The 23,568-nt window shown below is 35.9% G+C and overlaps 1 long non-coding RNA gene across 1 annotated transcript in view; it reads right to left on the bottom strand.

The window, feature by feature from the left end:
* Window positions 1–634: 634 nt before the first annotated feature.
* The window catches only part of LOC132555414 (uncharacterized), an 83,585-nt gene continuing 60,651 nt past the window's right edge, over window positions 635–23,568 (bottom strand). The window contains exons 4-5 of the long non-coding RNA XR_009554436.1: window positions 15,429–15,516; window positions 635–1,184 (exon numbers count right to left, since the gene is read on the bottom strand). This is a non-coding gene — a long non-coding RNA (uncharacterized LOC132555414). The remainder of the gene's footprint in view (window positions 1,185–15,428; window positions 15,517–23,568) is intronic.

The raw sequence follows: 23,568 nt of genomic DNA, 5'->3' as shown, positions 1-23,568 counted from the left end.
GACATGTAACCTTCATGTGACAGTTATGTTGGTGTGTCAGTTTATATATCATGCTGAGGAAATGGAATATATTAATATTTAAGTAAGTATCCTCTATCATACACATTATGTTTGAAAAAATATATATAAAATTCATACAATTGTCACTCCATAGGACTCTGTGCACTAAAAACATTTATTAAGCTAAAGTACTAGATCCTACTCCTGTTTTGGTCGCTGTAAAAAACGTTGTTAGTCTATGAGAACCTTGTTCATTTGGAACAGGTTGTTAGTTCATTAAAACAGAGCCTTTTTAATCGGAATTGTTTATCTTGTAAAAGAATTTTTTGTTAGAAGGTTAACTTTACCAGATCAATAAGTGAATGAATGAAAATTTAAAAACATCTTGTATTACTCATCTCACTCCTTTAAGACCTTAATCAAAACCATCTTCTGAGAATGGTGTGGTCTTGTCTTCCCTGTATTTCATTGTTATTACCAATAACCCAAATGAACAGACTTTAAGGCTCAGAGTCACTGTGAATCTAGCCAATTTAAGCTGCAAAGCATTTTTATTTCAAGACTTCAAATCTGTCTAAATCCCAATAGACTTGACTATACTGATTTAATGATTATTTCAAATTTACACTTTGAAAAAGATATTTTTAATCATCTTCAAGAATTTATCAGTTCAGGCAGAGTGCAATCCCCAGTGACTTTGTTTTATGGTTTTTGACATGCAGTAGACATAAAATTAAACTGTTAAGGTCCCAGGTCCTGTTACATGTAGGTTGGAATTGAAATTTTGTTTTCTCACATGGTCAATTTCAGTAAACATAAATTGATATGTATTTGTATGCATAAGATAACAAGTCATCAGGATTTGTTGATTTCTTGATGATCTTGTGATGTTAAATATTTTATGTAGGAACAAAATGGCTGTTAGTCATTGTCTTTCTTGAATTTTGATACTTTCAGCAATATTACTTAGAGATTACATTTCCATTTGGGCCATGGTGGCTGAGTGGTTAAGGTGTCTGACCATCTTTATCACTAGTCCTTCACCTCTGGGTCACAGGGTCAAGGCCTACATGGGACAGTTGCCAGATACTGGCTGCAGGTTGATAGTTGTCTTCTAGAATGCCTGCTTTCCTCCTCCACCCAGACCTGGCATGTCCTTAAATGTCCATGGCTGTTGATATGACCTAAAACAATAATAAACCAGACTGAATTCATAGAGGATATCTAATAGAGTCTTCAGTAATAACAAATATATTTCAAAAATGTGTCTAATATTTTAGTATCTTTCTCGAGTGCACAGCTTTTCACAGACATTACTCACTCAATATAACATTACAGTACGCGACAAGATAAAGTCCATTTTTTTTTTTTTTATTTAAAATATGTAAACATAAAAATGAAATTCAATGTATATTTATTTTCATATTCACATAGAAAATGTTACTTATTCATAACAGTAAGAGACAAAATTTGCTGTATAATGTTCAAAGAAAGTTTAACCTGTGACATGTTGGCAACCTACAGTTATCGCTGACACGAATCCCCTTGAAATGTCTAACGTGTTAGCTCCACATTCAAGACGTTTGGTTGGGGATTGAATTGGATCTCTGATAAGGTGATTTGTGTTGTATTGTTTGCTGACTTTCATGGAAATGGACATTTACTATGGAATTGAAGGTCGTGTCGCAAGTAAACAACCCTTCAGATGACTTGTTTTGTGTTTTTTGTACCAGGCTTCATGATTTGTCAATTTTATCAGATGATTTGTTTTCTCTGTGTTCATTGGCATTTTTCACTAGTGAAAAATTACTTTTTATCAATAATGTTTTTCTCTATATTTCACTGGCAAAAATGTAATAAATTGATATTTGGCTCTCTTTTCAATCATCAAGTTTACATGACTTGACTCTTTACAATCTATTTGGCCATTAATTCATTACACTGAATTTTCCCCAAATCAGACCTTCGTTTTTTACATAATTAATGTTTTTTATATCATCATAATATGTTATTTAGATATTACATATGGTGTATCCAGTGACCATGCAGTAGGTTGTTTTTACCGGGCACCCCCTAATTACAACCTCGGACTTGTAGACTAACACATTACGATTATCTACAGGCTCCATTCAGGATACACTGTTTAAATAACTTCAAATTGTCTGTTGTAATTAATCTATTTACGTATCCTCTGACCATGCTAGCTCCGCTACATTCAGATCAGGCTGTCTCTGCTGGGCTCCCCCCATTGACAGCCTCTGGACTTGTAGACTAACTTAAGTGATTATCTACAGGCTCCTTTCTAAGGATACACAAATATTAATTACATTGCAGAATCTGCTATCAACTGCCTTACACAGTCATACAGAGTAGCCCCTGAGAAGGCCATATGTTATAGAGGAATGTACATAAGTGTTTTACATATATAGTAGTAACAATAAATATTATTCATTTACTTCAATCTTTTGTTGTTTGTATAAATAAGTGTTTTTGATTTTATTAGTGTTTTTGTTTTGCTTGGCCGACCTTGTTAAACAAACAATAAAATGTTTGTCCATCATAATAGTTATTCACTTTTTAAAAACTTTATCTTTCTCAAATTTTGTAAGCAAGTTTCTTGATTGAACCATAAACGTCAGTATGAACTAGTTTTTTGATGTGCATAGATTCCCATGAATTTTGTCAAAAAAATGGGGACAAAACCAAAACAATCTTCCATAGAAAGCATAACAAATTGCTTATCTCTATTTTCACAATATGGTTATCCACTGTCTCATTAGAAAATGTGATTGCTACAATTATTATTGCTCGGTATAATAAAGTGCTGAAAGAGTTTTTGAAGAGTTCTTTCTAGACTCCTCTGGATTTGTTCTTATTGTTCTGTATGTAGGTTGGAAAAAAAAACAAAAATATGCTATCAACTGGGCTTGAATGTAACTCTTAAAGCTTGTTATACCTTATTCACATAATGCAAAGGACATCTTCCTTAAACCTGCTTTATATTTCTTAGTTTTGCATGCTTTGACCTCTTAGGGCTTTGGTCGTGATCAGAAGAACCATGTTAGTTGTCAGAAAGTAGAAATCTCCTCTCATGTTGTGTTTTGATCTTTATACTCCTAGTCAATAGAACAACTGACTACATGGCTTTGACAAGACAATATCTCAAGATAGATTAATGAATTTATGATTAAAAATTCACTACATGATTACATTTATTGCTGATATGATAGTTGTTCATGAAAGAATGTACCATAAATTTTCGCGTATAGTGCGCACTTTTTCAAGCTAAAACTGTCGTGTCTAAAAGGGGGTGTGCATTATATGCAGGAAATGCTATTCTTGGGGTTATCATTCCCGAGTTTTGCGTCCGCCATATTGGATTACCTCCCTTCACATAGTTATATGTAAGTCGTCGGTCTTATATGATAGTTTGGAGATAAAATCAACAGCAACAAAAAATAAAATAAGATCAATTTCGAATGTTTTAATCATCGGCCATTCACGCTAGCATTACGGTGAATCTAATTTCTTTTTTTCGTTTCCCGTCGTTCGAATAGTGACGGTCTTACTATTGGTCAGGGCTATAGTAGTGACTGAATTTCTGCCTCATTTTGATGATGTATCTGTGGAATTCAATGAATCCGAAAGTTTTTGTGCGATTGTCGTTCTGTTCATAAATCGGACAGCCCATCCCACCGATGCCCAAAGTTGGTGACCCCATGACCTCTCTTGATCTGCATGGCCCGCACGCGCAGTTCTGTTGTACTGGCAACGATGCCGTCATCTCGGCGATCGCATACAAAGTTGAACAGCTCTCTCCATCTCTGGGTGTTTCGCTGTCGCACCTATGTCAGCCCTTCTGGTCAGTGGTTGGGATTTTAGACGGTCTTTTCTTTTCTTCCGTGCCTTGATATTTCACTCTGGAATGTCGATGTGGCGACTGGCGGCAGGAAAATCAAGTCTCTCGGCGTTCGCCATTTCCCCATGTCGAAGTCGGTGTAAACAATCTATAACTAAGTACCTTCGGATACCGCGGTAGGTACAGATATGGGGACAAGGTATGATTGAAACTTTTCAGACAGTTAAAACAACATCATTTTCTGAGCAATAGTACGCGTTCATCCGAAGCCGGGTGTCATCAATCTCCTCATACTCAACGTGTTTGTTACCTGTTAAGAACCGTTAATTATCCAATTAGCCAAGCGTTTCATGCTTGTTAAGTGAGGCACCTGTGTGAATTTGTTTACATAAGGTAATTAAATATGTAAGGGTCACGATGATTGTGGTTTCCTAATTATCAATGGATCAAACCACAACTGTTTCATCGCGGTAACCAGTAATCAATGAATCTTTCTGTAGAAAACTTTTTTTTTTTTTTTTTTTGAATCTGACCCCAAAAAAGTACCTGTGCACTATACCCGAGTGCGCATTATACCCGCAAATTTACGGTAAAAAAAAGAAATGATAAAGGTAAGGAAAGAACAGAAAAAAGGACTGATAAAGATAGTCGATCATGAAAGAACACTCAAAAAAGGGACTGATGGAAATAGTTGATCATGAAAGAACACTCAAAAAAGGGACTGATGGAAATAATCGATCATGAAAGATCACTCAAAAAAGGGACTGATGGAGGTAGTCAGGAGAAAACAGAAAAAAAAATCATAAAGATAATCACTGAGAAAAGAAGAGAAAAGGACAACTGATGGCAATAGTAAGGAAAGAAGAGAAAAGGACAACTGATGGCAATAGTCAGGAAAGAAGAGAAAAGGACAACTGATGGCAATAGTTGGGAAAGAAGAGAAAAGGACAACTGATGGCAATAGTCAGGAAAGAAGAAAAAAGGACAACTGATGGCAATAGTCAGGAAAGAAGAGAAAAAGACAACTGATGGCAATAGACAGGAAAGAAGAAAAAAGGACAACTGATGGCAATAGACAGGAAAGAAGAGAAAAGGACAACTGATGGCAATAGTCAGGAAAGAAGAGGAAAGGACAACTGATGGCAATAGTCAGGAAAGAAGAGAAAAGGACAACTGATGGCAATAGTCAGGAAAGAAGAGGAAAGGACAACTGATGGCAATAGTCAGGAAAGAAGAAAAAAGGACAACTGATGGCAATAGTCAGGAAAGAAGAAAAAAGGACAACTGATGGCAATAGTCAGGAAAGAAGAGAAAAGGACAACTGATGGCAATAGTCAGGAAAGAAGAGAAAAGGACAACTGATGGCAATAGTCAGGAAAGAAGAGAAAAGGACAACTGATGGCAATAGACAGGAAAGAAGAGGAAAGGACAACTGATGGCAATAGTCAGGAAAGAAGAAAAAAGGACAACTGATGGCAATAGTCAGGAAAGAACACAAAAAAAATAATCAGGAAAGAACAGACAAAAGGACTGATAAATAAGTCAGTAAAGAAGTAAATGAAAAAAAAGAATGATGAAAGTTAGTCAAGAAAGAACAGAAAAACAGCAACAGACAAAGATCTCATTATTGTAGTTATTAAAACCTCTCTAGCTACTGTTGTTGTTTACATCGACATTGTTTTCATTTCTGTTGGTGATAAAACCATACCATGTAAGACAAAATATAATTACTATTCATGGATTTAATAGATGGTGATAATTGAAAATATATAATCCCTTTTTATGGAAAGAATCACAGCAGGAAATAAGCTGGTATCCATCACACACAAAGAGCATTACATATTATGTGTATCTGGAAACAAATCCTATCTTAAAAATTACGGCGTCCCTACACAATGGCTAAAGCATTATCATCATATCTATACAAAGGTTTAAACAGACTGGGTTTGTCTACAACAAGGCTGGGTAATAGTTTTCCATTTGCAGTTTGTCTATCCCAAAATATAAGGGACTTCTACCATCATGAAGGCCAATCTGGATATCAGGAATTAAATTCAGGTGTCCTATTCAGGTGTTGGGCTTTATCTACATGATACTATGTTTTGCGTGGACAACAAAATCACTGAAAAGCATTTTTGAAAAAAAGCAATAAAGACAGAAAAGTGTATTAAACAAAATAAAAAAATGAAAAGAATTATAAGTTTTTATAAGCATTTTGTGTAAATAAGTATTTTTATAAAAATGTCCAGGTTAATGTTTTTACGTAAGTGTAAAATTTACATTTTGCATGACATATACAAGGCATATATTGCAGTCAAGAAATTAATGCAGATTTTAAGCAAACTCTGTAGCTTGAGAATAAATAAAATTTTGATACATTACATTAGCCTGTAGGTGAGATGTACATGCAAGTCTGTTTTGTTGTTAACCAGCTCTGCATGAGATAGGGTCTAGTGAAGCTATAAAAAATCTGCTAGTTTCAAATAGGTTAATTGTATTAAATTTATGAGAGCTAAAAATGTCTGGAGTAGATATAAGATATTAATTTAAGTATGGGCTAGATTGCAATGTTGTTACTAAATAATTTACCTTGTGCCACGTGTAGGATTACTGTCAAAAATAACCCAAGAGAAAGAGGAGTTATTAAAATGTCTAGCATGATAAGTTGTAGACAACAACATGGTGTCTTTAATGAATGAAGAGATTCAACTATTGTATAACAATGTTTTAACACAACATAATGTTGACAAAGTATTATTATGCCATTGTTGTATTTTCTGTTTTCTCATTTCCTTTTTGTCTTTCAATCCACATGTCCCTTTATCCATATGGCACCTTGGTTATATGATATGTACCTCTCATTTAGAACAATTTTTCTTAATTAATTTGAGCTAGATCTTCGGTCATGTTTAGCCGCTTTTGAGATCAAAATTATGTGTACAATATACTTCCTGAACTGACTGCAAAAAAAATATTTTATAATTGCAGTTATTGTCCCAAAGTATAACACCTGATTAGATTAAAGTTAAAAAATTCACTGTTGACCAGGTTATGCAATAATAAGTAAAACATTCTGTTATCGGTTTCTGGTTTTATCCTATGTAAGCCCACCTAAGCTCACCTATATATGTTGTGCATGTGATCTCTGACTTGAGTTAGTGGTAAGGCTTATTACAGGACAAATTAGAAAACGAAAGTTATTGGTGATTTTGCAGAGCAGAAATAGAAATGGTTTAGACTAACAATTAGGGATATAGCTCTGCCAAACAAATATTGGGTACATCCATAGATCACCATCACTTGATTTAGAATGGATGTCAGTTACATGAAGGGCAATTAATGAAAAGTAACTTAATTAAATAAACTCTTCACGAGTATGCGTGTCTTCTTAGAACTATTTGTTTTCAGAGAATTCACTCAGCAAGATGTTTTTTTGCTGTTGATCACAAGTTTGAAATGAAACTGCATAGGTATCACTACACATGCATATCCTGACTGGCTGTACATATCAGATACATCAATTCAGATATACATTCTATGAAATATGATGGTAATGTTAATGCACAATGCTGGGGAATTTTTGTCAAAAGTCGAAGAATAGAATTCTGTAATATGTAGATGTTATCATAATACTCCAGGGACTTTGCTGGTAAAAAAGCTAGACTCAAACTTGGCTACAATGGCTCAGAGATGATCAGACTAAAAGCTGTATAGTGTACTACATAAGGCTAAATACAATGGATGTATAGGTCCTGGCCTATTACTGTTCCACAAATTACAAATTAAAGTGGAATTTTCTAATTTGAAGCAATACCTGCTTGCATGTATAGATTGTTTCTAGTATGCTTGAGTGTTTAATTTGTAATTAAAAAAATAAACATTTTGTTTTTGTAGTATGGCAGAAAGTACTTTCCTAACGTAATAATTGATAATGATGTTACAACATGTTGCTATGTTTGCACAATTATCAAAAACAAAAGCAAATGCATGTAAAAGAAAGAAGATGAAAGATTTACATGTTGTAAATTTGGTATTGAATTTTGCCTGTAGTATCTGTGTTATTATATCAAAAGTGATATTGAGAATTTCAAAGATTATGTCTCGTGCATTGGTATTATGTATATACCAGTAATTTCCATCAAACTTGATCATCAAGGTATCATGTTAATCTCTGTTGGTTTTCAAAGATTACCAGAGGAATTATGTCCCTTTGAGGATCCCTTTAGAAGCTTGTTGAGAGTAGCTTACTCCTTTAATGATTTTTTATGAGACTAGATATAATAGATCAGACGTTTAGACAGTTATTTCCTTGTATTTTAATTGGAATTAGGCCACCTTTTATGATAACCAAGTTAAAGTTTGTTTGGAGCTGTTCACCAATTTTTGCCCAATATCTTCAAAAACTTTGTGCATCAGTACTTTCATTATTTCGTTGTTGGTCTGATGAGCTATGCCCTGCTGGAATATCTTCATGTCTTGTATGTAGGGCTCAGGGATATATTAATTCACAACACAAATTTTGTTTTTAATGATTTTTGATATTCGTGAGATTCAAATTATAAGTTAAAATTTCTGAAATGGGTAGAAGAATTTGATTATAGCAGAAAACAAGGAAGCTTATTATAAATGATTTACAAATAATACAACAACCTGTTACAAATAATTGATACAATTATTGCCTTGATAAGAAGGAGATAGAAAGGTTTGATATTGTTCCTGATATATGTTTTTCTTTTCGTACTTCTTTATACAAAAATAACTGATTCATTAAATTTACACTGATGGAAAAAACAAAAATGAAAAAAAGTATAAAATAAATGTTATTGAAAAAACCTTTTTAACACATTGTTTTCATTCATTGTTTAAAAAGGAGGAATGAAAAAAACTGCTAGTTCTACATATACTGGGTACACTCCAAACAGAAGTATTTATATTATGGAGACATACACCATGTTTTATGAAGTTGAAGCACACACTACTGAGAGATAATACAATGTTTAATTTCATGTTATGGGCCTGGTTGGTTTACACAATCAGCTTACTGTAACAAATATGAGCTATATTACTGAGACTTGTTAGCTTGATACTATTTCTAACAGCTGATACTTTCACTCTCGTATGTTAGCAGCTGATCTGTCACAGGGAAAATGTACTAGCATTGTAGGTATTACTGAATTAGTGCAATAAGAGGTATATTTAAATACTGATTACGAACTGGGTTGATAGGAGCAGTTTTAATTGGCAAATTGATATGAAGTAACTAATCAGATTAAATCTGCCGACTGTTTTGACTATAAGATATGAGTGACGTAGTTTGCCTAAATTCCTCATGTTTGATGTTTTTTTTTATATGGCAGTTTTCAAAACTGATGAGTTTTGTCTCACCGATAAAGAGGCTGATCTTTGATAGTAAATACGTCAGACAAATAAAAGAAAATCAGATTTAGAAAGAAGAACATTATGGTTACTAGCCAATTATCGTTTTACACAAGCAAGAGCTCATGATGGGCTTCATCATGGATCATTGCTTATTCTGCGATAATTGCTACAATTTTGATGTCGCAATCAATTTCATGTTTTGAAGTGATTGGCTAACTGAAATCAGCTAAGTTGGAAATTATAGCTCTACTACGGCCTTATGCATGCTTTATCAGTTATAGTTTATCTCACAGTTATGTTGTATTTCATGCCATTTCATTATATGCTCTTAGTTTGCTTCTGGGGATTGATTTTGAAGCACGATGGTATGGATACATGTAGCTGTGTTGGTGTTTACTATGTATTTTTTTTTCTGAGTGATGATATTTGCCACAGTCAGATGAATCTGAATATAATTATAATATATCAGGAGAATGTAAAACAATTTGACTACGACTACTGGTTTAACATCAAAAGATTTGTTATTTATATCCCTTTCAAAAATTATAGTATGTTATAGTATGGTATTGTCTACCTGTCCATCCATGTGTCCATTGTTTATAGTATGTTATAGTATGGTATTGTCTACCTGTCTGTCTGTGTGTCCATTGTTTATAGTATGTTATAGTATGGTATTGTGTACCTGTCCATCCATGAGTCCATTGTTTATAGTATGTTATAGTATGGTATTGTGTACCTGTCTGTCTGTGTGTCCATTGTTTATAGTATGTTATAGTATGGTATTGTGTACCTGTCTGTGTGTCCATTGTTTATATTATGTTATAGTATGGTATTGTCTACCTGTCCATCCATGTGTCCATTGTTTATAGTATGTTATAGTATGGTATGTCTACCTGTTCTTCTGTCTGTCCATTGTTTATAGTATGTTATAGTATGATATTGTCTACCTGTCCATCCATGTGTCCATTGTTTATAGTATGTTATAGTATGGTATAGTATGTTTATAGTATTGTGTACCTGTGTCCATTGTTTATAGTGTGTGTCCTGTCTGTCTGTGTGTCCATTGTTTATAGTATGTTATAGTATGATATTGTCTACCTGTCTGTCTGTCTGTCCATTGTTTATAGTATGTTATAGTATGATATTGTCTACCTGTCTGTCTGTGTGTCCATTATTTATTTAATAAAACTTATATTTATTGGAACATTCTGTCCTTCTTTTTGCTTACAATATTTTTCAAACTTGGTATGCTAAATGATGATGACATGAAGTTATATTTTCCTGAATGGCAGTTTTATTTGACTGTATTTGGAAGAGTTACTGCCCTTTGTTGTGTCATATGGTGATTATCTCCTCTTTCAATTTTCAACCAATATCTTTCAAACTTGGTAGGCTTAATTACCATGACATGAAAGTTGGGTTTTCCTAAACAGCAATTAGATTCAACAGTTTTTGAAGGAGTCATTGTCCTTTCTTTTTTCAGCATTTCAATTTTGTATGAAGAGCTACTCATCAGTTTTCAGCAATTTCTCTGAAAATTGGAAGGCTTTATAACCATTATATCAAATTGTGTTTTCCATAATGGCAGTGTGATTTTGCATTTTTAGGGAAGTGTTATTGCCTTTTGTTTTTTTAACATTTTTGCTTTTGTTTTGTACACATATCTCAGCCCTAAGTTTTAACCATTCTCTTTGAAAATTGTTTTCCCCCTGGATGTTTGACTCGTAAGTACTATTTCCTATCTGCTATTTTTTATACAATAAATTATGACCATTTTTGTGGCATGGGAGAGATGTATTGTTGTTTTGATATATTATGTAAAAATTTGTTATAAATCAAGAGTTATGCCCATTTTGTGATTTTTTTTTAGAAAATTAGTTTTGAGTTACTGTTGTTTAATTTTTAATTGTTAATTAAACTTGTCCAAGTAGTGTACTGTGTGGTCTGCCATTGCAGTTTCACGTTTAGCTGTTTTCTAATCATCGCTTCCGTTGATTTACATTTACTTTTTCAATTACATTTATTCAAAACTGTATGGTTTTGTATTTTTAGGTCATCTGACCCAAAGGGTCAAGATGACCTATAGCCATCGTGCTTTGTCCGTCGTCGTCTGCCATGCGCCGTGCGCCGTGCGTAAACTTTTCATTCAAACAACTTCTTCTCAAATACTAGAAGGTCTAGGGGGCTAATACTTGGCACAGAGGATACTGGTATGGAGCTCTACTGAGTTTGTTCAAATGAATGACCTTGACCCACTTTAAAGGTCACAGGGGTCAAATATGTTAAAATCTTTAAACAACTTCTTCTCATTAACCAAAAGGCTCAGAGTGTAGATATTGGGCCTGTGACATGCTGGGATGAAGTGCTACTAAGTGTGTTCAAGTGAATGACCTTGACCCACGTTCAAGGTCACAGGGGCCAAATATGTTAAAATCTTTAAACGACTTCTCCTCAATAACCAAAAGGCTCAGATTGCTGATATTGTGCCTGTGTCATGCTGGGATGAAGGGCTATCAAGTTTGTTCAAATGAACGACCTTGAACAACTTTCAAGGTTACGGGTCAAATATGTTAAAATCTTTAAATAACTTCTTCTCAAATACTAGAAGGCCTAGGGGGCTAATACTTGGCCCATAGCATGCTGGCATGGAGCCCTACAAAGTTTGTTCAAATGAATGACCTTGGCCCACTTTCAAGGTCACAGGGGTCAAATATGTTAAAATATACAAAGGACTTCATCTCAATAAGCAAAAGTCTATGAGTGCCGATATTGGGTCTGTAGCATGCTGGGAGGAAAGGCTACCAAGTTTATTCAAATGAATGACCTCAACCCACTTTCAAGGTCACAGGGGTCAAATATGTTAAAATATACAAACGACTTCTTCTCAACAAGCAAAAGTCCATGAGTGCTGATATTGGGCCTGTAAGATGCTTGGAGGAGAGGCTACCAAGTTTGTTCAAATGAATGACCTCAACCCACTTTCTAGGTTTGGCTTGCTTTTTGTCAGATGACCGTTAAGGCCCATGGGCCTCTTGTTTTACATACTTATTAACAACTGGGGCAGGATTGCAACAGGCTTCAGCCAATGGGTTTGAACATTTCTTTGGGGAACAGGACTCTCATGATGCTTGTCCCCTTTGTCACACTTTTAATGAGTTGCTCTACATGAACTTTGTTTTCACAGAGAGTCTGGGGTCAAGACCTCCCAGCCTTTCAGGCGATCTTCTTCCTGTCATAAGAGAGATTTGTCTGGCAGGAGAGAGAAGTTCATAAGGGTTCTGTCTTGGACTCCAAGAATGTTGATGTTCTCGTCTTCTGGTGATCAGGGGATGGTCCCTCCTGTCCAGGAACTCCCTGGAGTAGGGGAATGACAGTCTAACCCTGGCTTGACACCGTCTAGGGTGAAATTGGCTGGAAATTCCTGTTAACCTTCATGTTTGTCCTTGGGGCAGGGGTTAATGGCTGCTGGTCACTGATCCTTTCAGTGATTCTGGAGCACTAGGTGGTGCTGTTGGTTGTTGTATTGTGGTGCTGGAACTGTCCTTACAAGTTCAGGTCTAAGGGTTACAGTGTGCAAATGGGTTATGGTTCCAGCAGTATTCCAGCAATTACATGTGTAGCCTGTACACATCTGAGTTTCCACCTCTCGGGACTCTTAGGACTTCCGCCTCTCATGTGGACCTGTTGGTCACTATGTCCAAGAGTTTGGCTTGGGCTTCTAAGCATAAGCCTATGGCCACCCTTGTTAGGTGCTTTGCACCTAAATGCCATTTTTGGAATGCAACTCCAGATAATTCATCTCTCTCATGGATGCTTGGATATAGATCCAGTTGTCAGATGATGATCCTCCTGGTGAGGAGGGTATGCAGGATAAGAGTGGCCATGAGGCTGCTGAGGTCGAGGCCCAGCATGTCTTTTCTGGGATGCAGGCCATTATGGCAGATGTTTCCCAGATCCTTAGGGTGGAGGTTTGTCCACCACCTTCAGCTTTGTCCATCCCGGAGTCCATTACTCTTTGATTGCTTCTTGGACATGTGCTCAATTGGACCACTTTCTGCCAGAAGGCACTATTGTGTCTTCAACACAGCCACTGCCCAGTCTCAGGTTTTGGAGAATTCTTCTTTAATCTGTACTCTTGTGTTTGCCAGGCTACAGCTCAGGTGCTCCAGGAGCAAGTAGTCACCAAGCTTTCAAAGGGCAGGGTTGAGGAGGTTTTGTTACCAAACTGCACTCCCTGCTTCTACTCCAGAATTTTTTTGGTTCAGAAATAGTCTGGTGCTTGGCACCAGATCATAGATCTGACTGCCTTCAACAGGACAGATTCTCCTCACTTCAAGATGGAGACTTGTCAGGGGATTGTTGCCTCCCATGAAAGACAGAATGTGGTCCAAAAATAACCAACATTTAAAGACAAAATAATGATGGATGCCAAGCATTATGGATATAAAGTTTGAATGCTTTTAATTACAGTTATAGATGATGATCAGTTACAAAGAATATATATAAATGTTGTGAAAGTTTTCATATTCTTAATATAAATTGACTAAATTACAGATATGTGAAATTCTAAAAAAATTGAACAGTTTGCCATTGACATTATCAACAACAAAAAAAAAAAAAATTATAAATCATAAAAACCAAAAAACTATTTTGCAATAAATGGTTTGAAAATCCGACACAATTCCACTCATTAAAGTGTGTTGAGATGATAATGTCTTTTTGTATCCTCATTATATTTGGTGATGTGATTACTGCATTAATGGTATCACAGTTGTCGCCATGGTGACTGTATTGGTGTGTATCCATTGTGGCAGTTCAATTAATCACTGACATCACCAAGTATTGATTAATTCAGTGAATAACGGACGTTTTTAACTTGTAGACAGGATGCGAGGGACACAAAGTTTTAACAGGATCTTTAGTGGAGCATGATGATTTGTGAAATATAAGAAAAATAAAAGGATTTTTTTCATTATTTCTGAACACCAATTTGGATGCCATTAGATGGTTGGACAGTCCATTTAGATTTCTGAGTATGCGTTTAATAAACAGAGACCACATATTCAGATATTAAGTTTTCATGAGATTTGTTACGTTTCCTGAATGCGTGCCAATTCTATTTTATCTCCAAGATAGTGAAGATTGTCTGTAGCTCGTCGTAAACTACACATGTATATTGATGTCCACACATTTTATGATGCAGGTCTTAAGTCCATTTCTGGTGACCATACCCATCGACAGCTTTGAACGCTGCATTTTAATTAGTGAATAGGACCATTAGCAATAAAATGAAATTTTATTTGAGCAATCTACTTGCGAAAAAGAAAAAAGATGGAAATCATTCTGATAAAGGATGAAAACCTGCCGTGTCTATGATTAATTATCATTATCATAACATCAAGTTGAGAACACATTTTACACAGAAGCCTTGAAGGTACATAAGTTTATTTACTTATGTATATCAATCACAGAAAAATCTTATTTATGTGGCGATCTATGTTTTTTGTTATTTGAAAATCACTCAAATTAGTGCTTTTGAACTTGAACCAGAAATTGTTGAAGTGATCTTGATCAAGGTTACTCTTATATCATTACGACAAAAGGATGTCAGTTACCATAGCATCTTTATAAACCAGATCACGGTTTTACATTCAACGTTCGTGTGCGAAACCTCACCTTGGATGGAGTTTTAACGTAATAGCCACTGACACGAAATAATGTCACTTGATAAGCTTCCAGGAGACTCATCAGTATTTTTCCATGAAAGGGATCAATATTTGATAAAATGAAATCTTCTGGGATCAATGTCCTTCAATAATCAATAGTAACCTCTTTATGAACAAGTTAACGGATAAAACATAATTGTTTCAGAGTTTGTCAGTGACTATCACGCTGATAGGAATCATGGCAGGAAATTGAAAAATGGGTGTAAATTAATTTGTATAATGCTGATATGTTAGATCGACACTGATGGACTAGATTTGAGTAGATAAATACTGGACCTGACCATTAGCTCAGCTCCAACTGATGTGGTTGTCCGAGTGTAACATATTGGTTGGACAGAGAGGCAGATTGTGCTTCTCTGATCATCAAGATGTAACAGATTTGGGTAGTTTGGATTTTGTAGTTAATCTACAATCTACATTTTATTTCATAGCACATATCCATGTTTGACATTTTTCCGACCTACCTGAAAGTGCCGACTGTTAGTGATGGTTTCTAGTGTACTTTGTGATAGTTGTTTTGGTCAAATTGGTCTTTCCATCTGTCGGTCCATGCTGAAAGTAAAGGGTATATGGTGTGGCTTATTTCATTTTTTTTGCCATTTTCTGCAGATCTATATCCATCCATAAGTGTATCCTGTTTACAATTTATCACTACCACTATTTATCCAGTTCAACAACAAATCTTCTTGAAACTCAAATGAGGGACAAGTAATACAATGAAAACAATTGAACTTCATCAAATATTCAATATGGCTGCCATGAAAAGCCATTTTGAATTTATCTTATCAGCAGCCCAAAGGTGAGCCAAAAAAATTTCATCAACATTCTTGTGCAGTATTGAATGGATCTTTCTCAAATTTCACATAGTCTATGGTCCCTTGCTCCTTGGTTGAGCCCAAGTGAATTTAGAACTGATTGAAAAAACAAAATGGCTTAGAGACCATCTTGGATTTTTAGGTCATCTGACCCGAAGGGTCCGATGACCTATAGTCATCATGCTTCGTCCGTTGTCGTCCGCCGTGCGTAAACTTTTCATTCAAACGACTTCTTCTCAAATACTAGAAGGTCTAGGGGGCTAATACTTGGCACAGAGGATACTGGCATGGAGCTCTACCAAGTTTGTTCAAATGAATGACCTTGACCCACTTTAAAGGTCACAGGGGTCAAATATGTTAAAATCTTTAAACAACTTCTTCTCAATAACCAAAAGGCTCAGATTGCTGATATTGTGCCTGTGGCATGCTGGGATGAAGGGCTATCAAGTTTGTTTAAATGAATGACCTTGAACAACTTTCAAGGTTACGGGTCAAATATGTTAAAATCTTTAAATAACTTCTTCTCAAATACTAGAAGGCCTAGGGGGCTAATACTTGGCCCATAGCATGCTGGCATGGAGCCCTACAAAGTTTGTTCAAATGAATGACCTTGGCCCACTTTCAAGGTCACAGGGGTCAAATATGTTAAAATATACAAAGGACTTCATCTCAATAAGCAAAAAAGTCTATGAGTGCCGATATTGGGTCTGTAGCATGCTGGGAGGAAAGGCTACCAAGTTGATTTAAATGAATGACCTTGAACAACTTTCAAGGTCGCAGGGGTCAAATATGTCAAAATCTTTAAATAACTTCTTCTCAAATACTAGAAGGCCTAGGGGGCTAATACTTGGCCCATAGCATGCTGGCATGGAGCCCTACAAAGTTTGTTCAAATGAATGACCTTGGCCCACTTTCAAGGTCACAGGGGTCAAATATGTTAAAATATACAAAGGACTTCATCTCAATAAGCAAAAGTCTATGAGTGCCGATATTGGGTCTGTAGCATGCTGGGAGGAAAGGCTACCAAGTTTATTTAAATGAATGACCTTTAACAACTTTCAAGGTCGCAGGGGTCAAATATGTCAAAATCTTTAAATAATTTCTTCTCAAATACTAGAAGGCCTAGGGGGCTAATACTTGGCCCATAGCATGCTGGCATGGAGCCCTACAAAGTTTGTTCAAATGAATGACCTTGGCCCACTTTCAAGGTCACAGGGGTCAAATATGTTAAAATATACAAAGGACTTCATCTCAATAAGCAAAAGTCTATGAGTGCCGATATTGGGTCTGTAGCATGCTGGGAGGAAAGGCTACCAAGTTGATTTAAATGAATGACCTTGAACAACTTTCAAGGTCGCAGGGGTCAAATATGTCAAAATCTTTAAATAACTTCTTCTCAAATACTAGACGGCCTAGGGGGCTAATACTTGGCCCATAGCATGCTGGCATGGAGCCCTACAAAGTTTGTTCAAATGAATGACCTTGGCCCACTTTCAAGGTCACAGGGGTCAAATATGTTAAAATATACAAAGGACTTCATCTCAATAAGCAAAAGTCTATGAGTGCCGATATTGGGTCTGTAGCATGCTGGGAGGAAAGGCTACCTAGTTTATTCAAATGAATGACCTCAACCCACTTTCAAGGTCACAGGGGTCAAATATGTTAAAATATACAAACGACTTCTTCTCAACAAGCAAAAGTCCATGAGTGCTGATATTGGGCCTGTAAGATGCTTGGAGGAGAGGCTACCAAGTTTGTTCAAATGAATGACCTCAACCCACTTTCTAGGTTTGGCTTGCTTTTTGTCAGATGACCGTTAAGGCCCATGGGCCTCTTGTTACTTTTAAGCTTTGTTATTGCTATTTCTTGAGCAGGACTGAATGAATTTTTCTTAAATTTCATATGTAGGTTCCCCTTTGTCCCTAGTTGTAGCTGTTATATATTGGGAATGATGAAAAAAACAAAAAGGTGGATAGATAGCCATCTTGGATTTCAACAATGAAAGTTTGTTGTCATTATCTCTCGAAAAGTGCCAGGTGAATCTTTCCCAAATTTCATATGTAGGTTCCCCTTTGTCCCTAGTTGTAGCTGTTGTATATTGGGAATGATGAAAAAAACAAAAAGGTGGATAGATAGCCATCTTGGATTTCAACAATGAAAGTTTGTTGTCATTATCTCTCGAAAAGTGCCAGGTGAATCTTTCCCAAATTTCATATGTAGGTTCCCCTTTGTCCCTAGTTGTGCCTATTTGATTTTGTGACTGATTAGAAATAGCTGACAGACGATCATCTTGGATTTGGTGGTTAAAGATAATTTTCGCTATTTCTTCAGAAGACTGTTCAGAGATAAGAAAAGAACAAATTAAGATCAAACAAAATTGGACACCAAGAAACCCTCTAGGATCTCTTGTTTTTCAGAAATCCTGAAAATGAAAACATTAAATACGAAACACCAGATGATTATAATATACCATTTCAGAAGTAAAAACATTCAATAAACAAGAATAACATCAAATGGTTGTTCAACATTGAATGTTTACAAACAGGATCCAGAAATTCAGGCAGTAATAAATTCTACCAGATGTTTTCCAGATGTATGATACTGCCTTGAAATATGACAAGCATTCAGTGTGGGGAATTTGAGCTTGGTCTGTCTATAAAATAGTTATAAAAGTTCAAATCCAGATGTGCATGCATGCGTACATGGATACATGTGTGTGTTCGTGAAGACGGAGGACAATAAACTAAATTTAACCTTGCCTACAGTATATTGAGAAAAACAACACACATTTAATGCGATGAAAAAGATCTATGTATCAAATCAGGTGGGTTCCTAGAGAATTCCTACCTGTACAAGTCTTGGTATTAGTGTGGTTATTGGCAAAAATTGATTTATTGATCATTCTAGTGGAGTTTATGTGCAGTACTACCCAGGGAGAGGTCCACAGATGATCTCCTCGAGTTGTATAATAATTACTAGGTACCTGTCTAGTGAGGGTGGGGGAACCAGGGCTTACAACATCATCAGGGATTGTTTGTACATATAGGTATACAGACAATTGATACCTGACTGCAAGCCTACAAGTTAGGGGATTAACATTGCCAAGCAACAGATGGTAGATATAACCTTTTAAAGTGTATGCTTGAATGAGAATGAGAAAAGGGAGACCACTGCTATTGTCCTTACTTATTTTCTGTCATGGATGCAAATACAGATGACACTGATGGGAAACAACTCTTATGTATTTGTCTTATAAACCACATTTATATGTCCTAATATACAATTTTGTAAATTCCTCAGGATTTCATCACATAGTCCTTTTATATACATATCCATTTGTACATCTATATACAACTCGGTGGTTGTCAGATTAATCTGATACTGTCCTAATATAATGACCTGCTCCAAACATGAACAAAATTAGAATGATCTGTTATTTTATTACATTTTTTTCTCATGACACTCTAACACTTATTCACACTTGATTCTATCAATTCGGCATGTGGTCAGTTACAACAGGTTGGCATACAGTGATTATATTGGAATGGGATTGACATTATGGTCCCAGTAGTCCTGACAGAAACATACTAAGTTTTCATGTTTAGTTACATGTGTCAACCTTGCATGATCTTGCAGCAAATTTTAAAAACATTTAGTTTATTTGCTCACCTCCATAACAGATGCCTTTCCATCATTGTTTCTCTTATTTATGAAATATTTCTGATGACTTCCTTTTTACCTTTGTATTTTGTATTTTCAGGTAAGTGGAATATTTTACAGCTAAGCATTTGATTTCACCTGGCTGTGAGAAGAGGTCAGTACTGGTCAGTGGTAAGATTTTACCTGGCTGTGAGATAAGGTCAGTACTGGTCAGTAGTAAGATTTTACCTGGCTGTGAGATAAGGTCAGTACTGGTCAGTGATAAGATTTTACCTGACTGTGAGATAAGGTCAGTACTGGTCAATGGTAAGATTTTACCTGACTGTGAATTAAGGTCAGTTCTGGTCAGTGATAAGATTTCACCTGGCTGTGAGATAAGGTCAGTACTGGTCAGTGATAAGATTTTACCTGACTGTGAGATAAGGTCAGTACTGGTCATTGGTAAGATTTTACCTGACTGTGAATTAAGGTCAGTACTGGTCAGTGATAAGATTTCACCTGGCTGTGAGAAGAGGTCAGTACTGGTCAGTGGTAAGATTTTACCTGACTGTGAGATAAGGTCAGTACTGGTCAATGGTAAGATTTTACCTGACTGTGAATTAAGGTCAGTTCTGGTCAGTGATAAGATTTCACCTGGCTGTGAGGTGAGGTCAGTAATAGTCATTGGTAAGATTTTACCTGGCTGTGAGAAGAGGTCAGTACTGGTCAGTGGTAAGATTTTACCTGGCTGTGAGATAAGGTCAGTACTGGTCAGTGGTAAGATTTTACCTGACTGTGAGATAAGGTCAGTACTGGTCATTGGTAAGATTTTACCTGGCTGTGAATTAAGGTCTGTCAGTGATAAGATTTCACCTGGCTGTGAGAAGAGGTCAGTACTGGTCAGTGGTAAGATTTTACCTGGCTGTTAGATAAGGTCAGTATTGGTCAGTGGTAAGATTTTACCTGACTGTGAGTTAAGGTCAGTACTGGTCAGTGGTAAGATTTTACCTGACTGTGAGATAAGGTCAGTACTGGTCAGTGGTAAGATTTTACCTGACTGTGAGATAAGGTCAGTACTGGTCATTGGTAAGATTTTACCTGACTGTGAGTTAAGGTCAATACTAGTCAGTGATAAGATTTCACCTGGCTGTGAGAAGAGGTCAGTACTGGTCAGTGGTAAGATTTTACCTGGCTGTGAGATAAGGTCAGTATTGGTCAGTGGTGTGATTTTACCTGACTGTGAGTTAAGGTCAGTACTGGTCAGTGGTAAGATTTTACCTGACTGTGAGATAAGGTCAGTACTGGTCAGTGGTAAGATTTTACCTGACTGTGAGATAAGGTCAGTACTGGTCATTGGTAAGATTTTACCTGACTGTGAGTTAAGGTCAATACTGGTCAGTGATAAGATTTTACCTGACTGAGAGGTAAGGTCAGTTCTGGTCAGTGATAAGATTTCACCTGGCTGTGAGGTGAGGTCAGTACTGGTCAGTGGTAAGATTTTACATGACTGTGAGATAAGGTCAGTACTGGTCAGTGGTAATTGAAAGGGTGTCAGTTACAAAAAGCACATAAAACAATTGTTTATTTGTTTTAAACTTTCAACTTCAATTTTGAAATGGATAAGTCCATTCCGTTTTGTTTTGTCATGATTGCAAATCTTTATGTGAGATATTTGATACCTACAATCATAGTTGTTTCCTGTCAGAAATTATTAGTGATTGCTTACTAGACCATGCTGAAACATGGTCCAGTTTCCCCAGAGTGTTCTACAGTTCATACAAACATCAAAAAGCCTTGAATTTCAGTCCTTGCTTGCAAAAATCTTGGAGTTAAATGTCATCCCTGAAAAGTTTTGGAATTTGGCCTATAAAAGTCCTTGAATTGTTATCTTTGGTCCACAACCTAAACCACAAAAAGCAGCAGTTACACCTCCCTTAATAGTAGAAATATGAACAAAAAAAGATGGCAATGAAAAGTCTTTGGTTAGTTCTTGAATTTAATGCCAAAAAGTGGAAATGTGTTTGAATGTAATGTCAAAATAAGTTGAAAAAAGTCTGTGAATATAATGTCAGAGTATCATGGGAAAAATCCTTGATTTTTATGTCAGAATGTCTTGGAAAGGTCCTTGAATATTTGATGTTAGAAAGTCCTTGAAAAGTCCTTGATTATCTGTTGTCAGAAATACAGAGAAATTTCCTGAAATTTAATGTCAAAATGTCATGGAAAAGTCTTAGAAGTTTGTGTGTGAAAATTCATGAAAAGTTCTTGAATTTGATGTCAGAAAATATTTGAAATTTGATCTCAAAAAGTCTTGGAAAATCTTAATGACTCCAAGTTTCTACAAAATAGGGTATGCTGAAAGGCTCTGTTTTTTCCATATGATTTATGGTTTCCTTTTAGGGTCTGTCTAAATTATCTTTGTTTTATGATTATAAGATTCACTACAAGGCCTCTCTAAAAATGGCACTGTTTCTCTTAAATATCAAGGTATTCCCTCACACTATACTAAATGTCCTATTTCCTTGTAATATTAATGATTTTATGCCATGCCATGCTAAAAGCTAATTGTTTTCAATTTTTTCACTACATTTCTCGACCAGAAGCATATTATATCATGTACATGTTTCTTGTAACATGGTAGGATTCAGTGGTGCAAGTTTTGTGATATCGAAGCTGAATTGTGTACATGTATGTAGATACAAATCTGCGAGGAAACAATTACAAGAACATTATCTTTTCCATTATGCTTAATAATAAGTGTCATCTGAAACTTTCCATTTGTTTGATTTGGCCTCAACACAATCTGCTTCACTGTCTAGACAGATCATCAATGTGTCTGTCTTCTGACCAAACTTGTGTTGTAGATCAAAGGTTTTACAGTCCAGTTAGAGAAGCACAGATTAAGGGGATTTCACACTGATGGAGGGGAGACAACTTGTTGTCAGTGTCGAGGCAGTAGTAAAGCTCTGACTAAAATGAATGAGATTTTCCTATAACAGATAGTCAAATAGCAATAAATGTATGGAGATTTACAGGAAATAGAAGGAGAGCTGGCTGGGGATTGTGCAGAACTTGTTACTTTAAAGTATGGAGAGTTGTACAAGGAAAAGAAGGGGTGCTAGGGATTCAAATATTTGATATATTTTGTTGTCATCATAATTGAGGTTGTAAGGTCAGAGACTAAGTCTCAGGATCCCCTTTTGTCCAGCATCATGTATCATATACTTTTCTTCTGGAAAACCCCTGAACCAATTTCAATGAAATTTTACAAAAACCTTTCATGACTTAAGACACACCAAAGTTGTAAATAATTTTGTCCCTGACCCCAAGGGGCCTGAGGAGTGGAACCAAAAAAGGTCAAATTGATTGAAAATTCAAAAATCTTCTTCTCAATACCCAGATGAAGTAGAACCAAATACTCTTCTTGGATGGAAGTTTCTTATGGTCCTTTACCAGAATTGCAAATTTTATGTCCTTAGGGTTTCATATTTTCATTTATGGAGGGTGTAAAATTTACTATAGTTTATATAGGAAAATAATGTTTTTGAGTATAATTTGTTTATTTTCTTTCAGAAGTAGTTCAAACTTTTATGGTATAATTAATTTTGTGAGCTGACAGTTTGATGAGACGCACATACTGACCATGGCTGACCCCTCCCCCAAACACCCCCCCCCCCCTCTTACCCCCATGGATCAGAATTGATTAAAATTTTTAAAGATGTTCTACTGTTTCTGGATGGGAGATTTAATATGGAAATATTCAATTTTTGGGTGTAATTTCTTTTAATTCAAACTTGGTTAGAAACCTTCACACGGAATGGCAGTTAATATTATGCACAATTTACTTTTGCATTATGTGTACAATGAAGTAAAATTATCTTACTTTTTTTAATAAAATCATTTCAATGACATGTTACAAGAAACATTTATACTCAGGTGACTGTTAAGGCCCTTGGGCTCCTTGTTTCAAGTAAAAACAATTTATGATGTTATACTTACCATAACTTTGGTAACCAAATACAGTACCGGCACCTCCCTCCTCCGAAGAAAAAAAAAGAAAAAATCCTGCCCTCCCTACAGTCCCATGAACCATAATGACAGAGATAGAGCATGATCTCCCTTCCTCAAAAGCCTTTATGGAGCCTAGTAA

This window comes from Ylistrum balloti, unplaced genomic scaffold (genome assembly GCF_031769215.1).
Source record: "Ylistrum balloti isolate Yb309-2 unplaced genomic scaffold, AGI_CSIRO_Ybal_v1 Utg370486, whole genome shotgun sequence".
Taxonomy (NCBI): domain Eukaryota; kingdom Metazoa; phylum Mollusca; class Bivalvia; order Pectinida; family Pectinidae; genus Ylistrum; species Ylistrum balloti.
The sequence above is the reverse complement of the archived record's forward strand: the minus strand, read 5'-3'. Positions and strand labels throughout refer to the sequence as shown.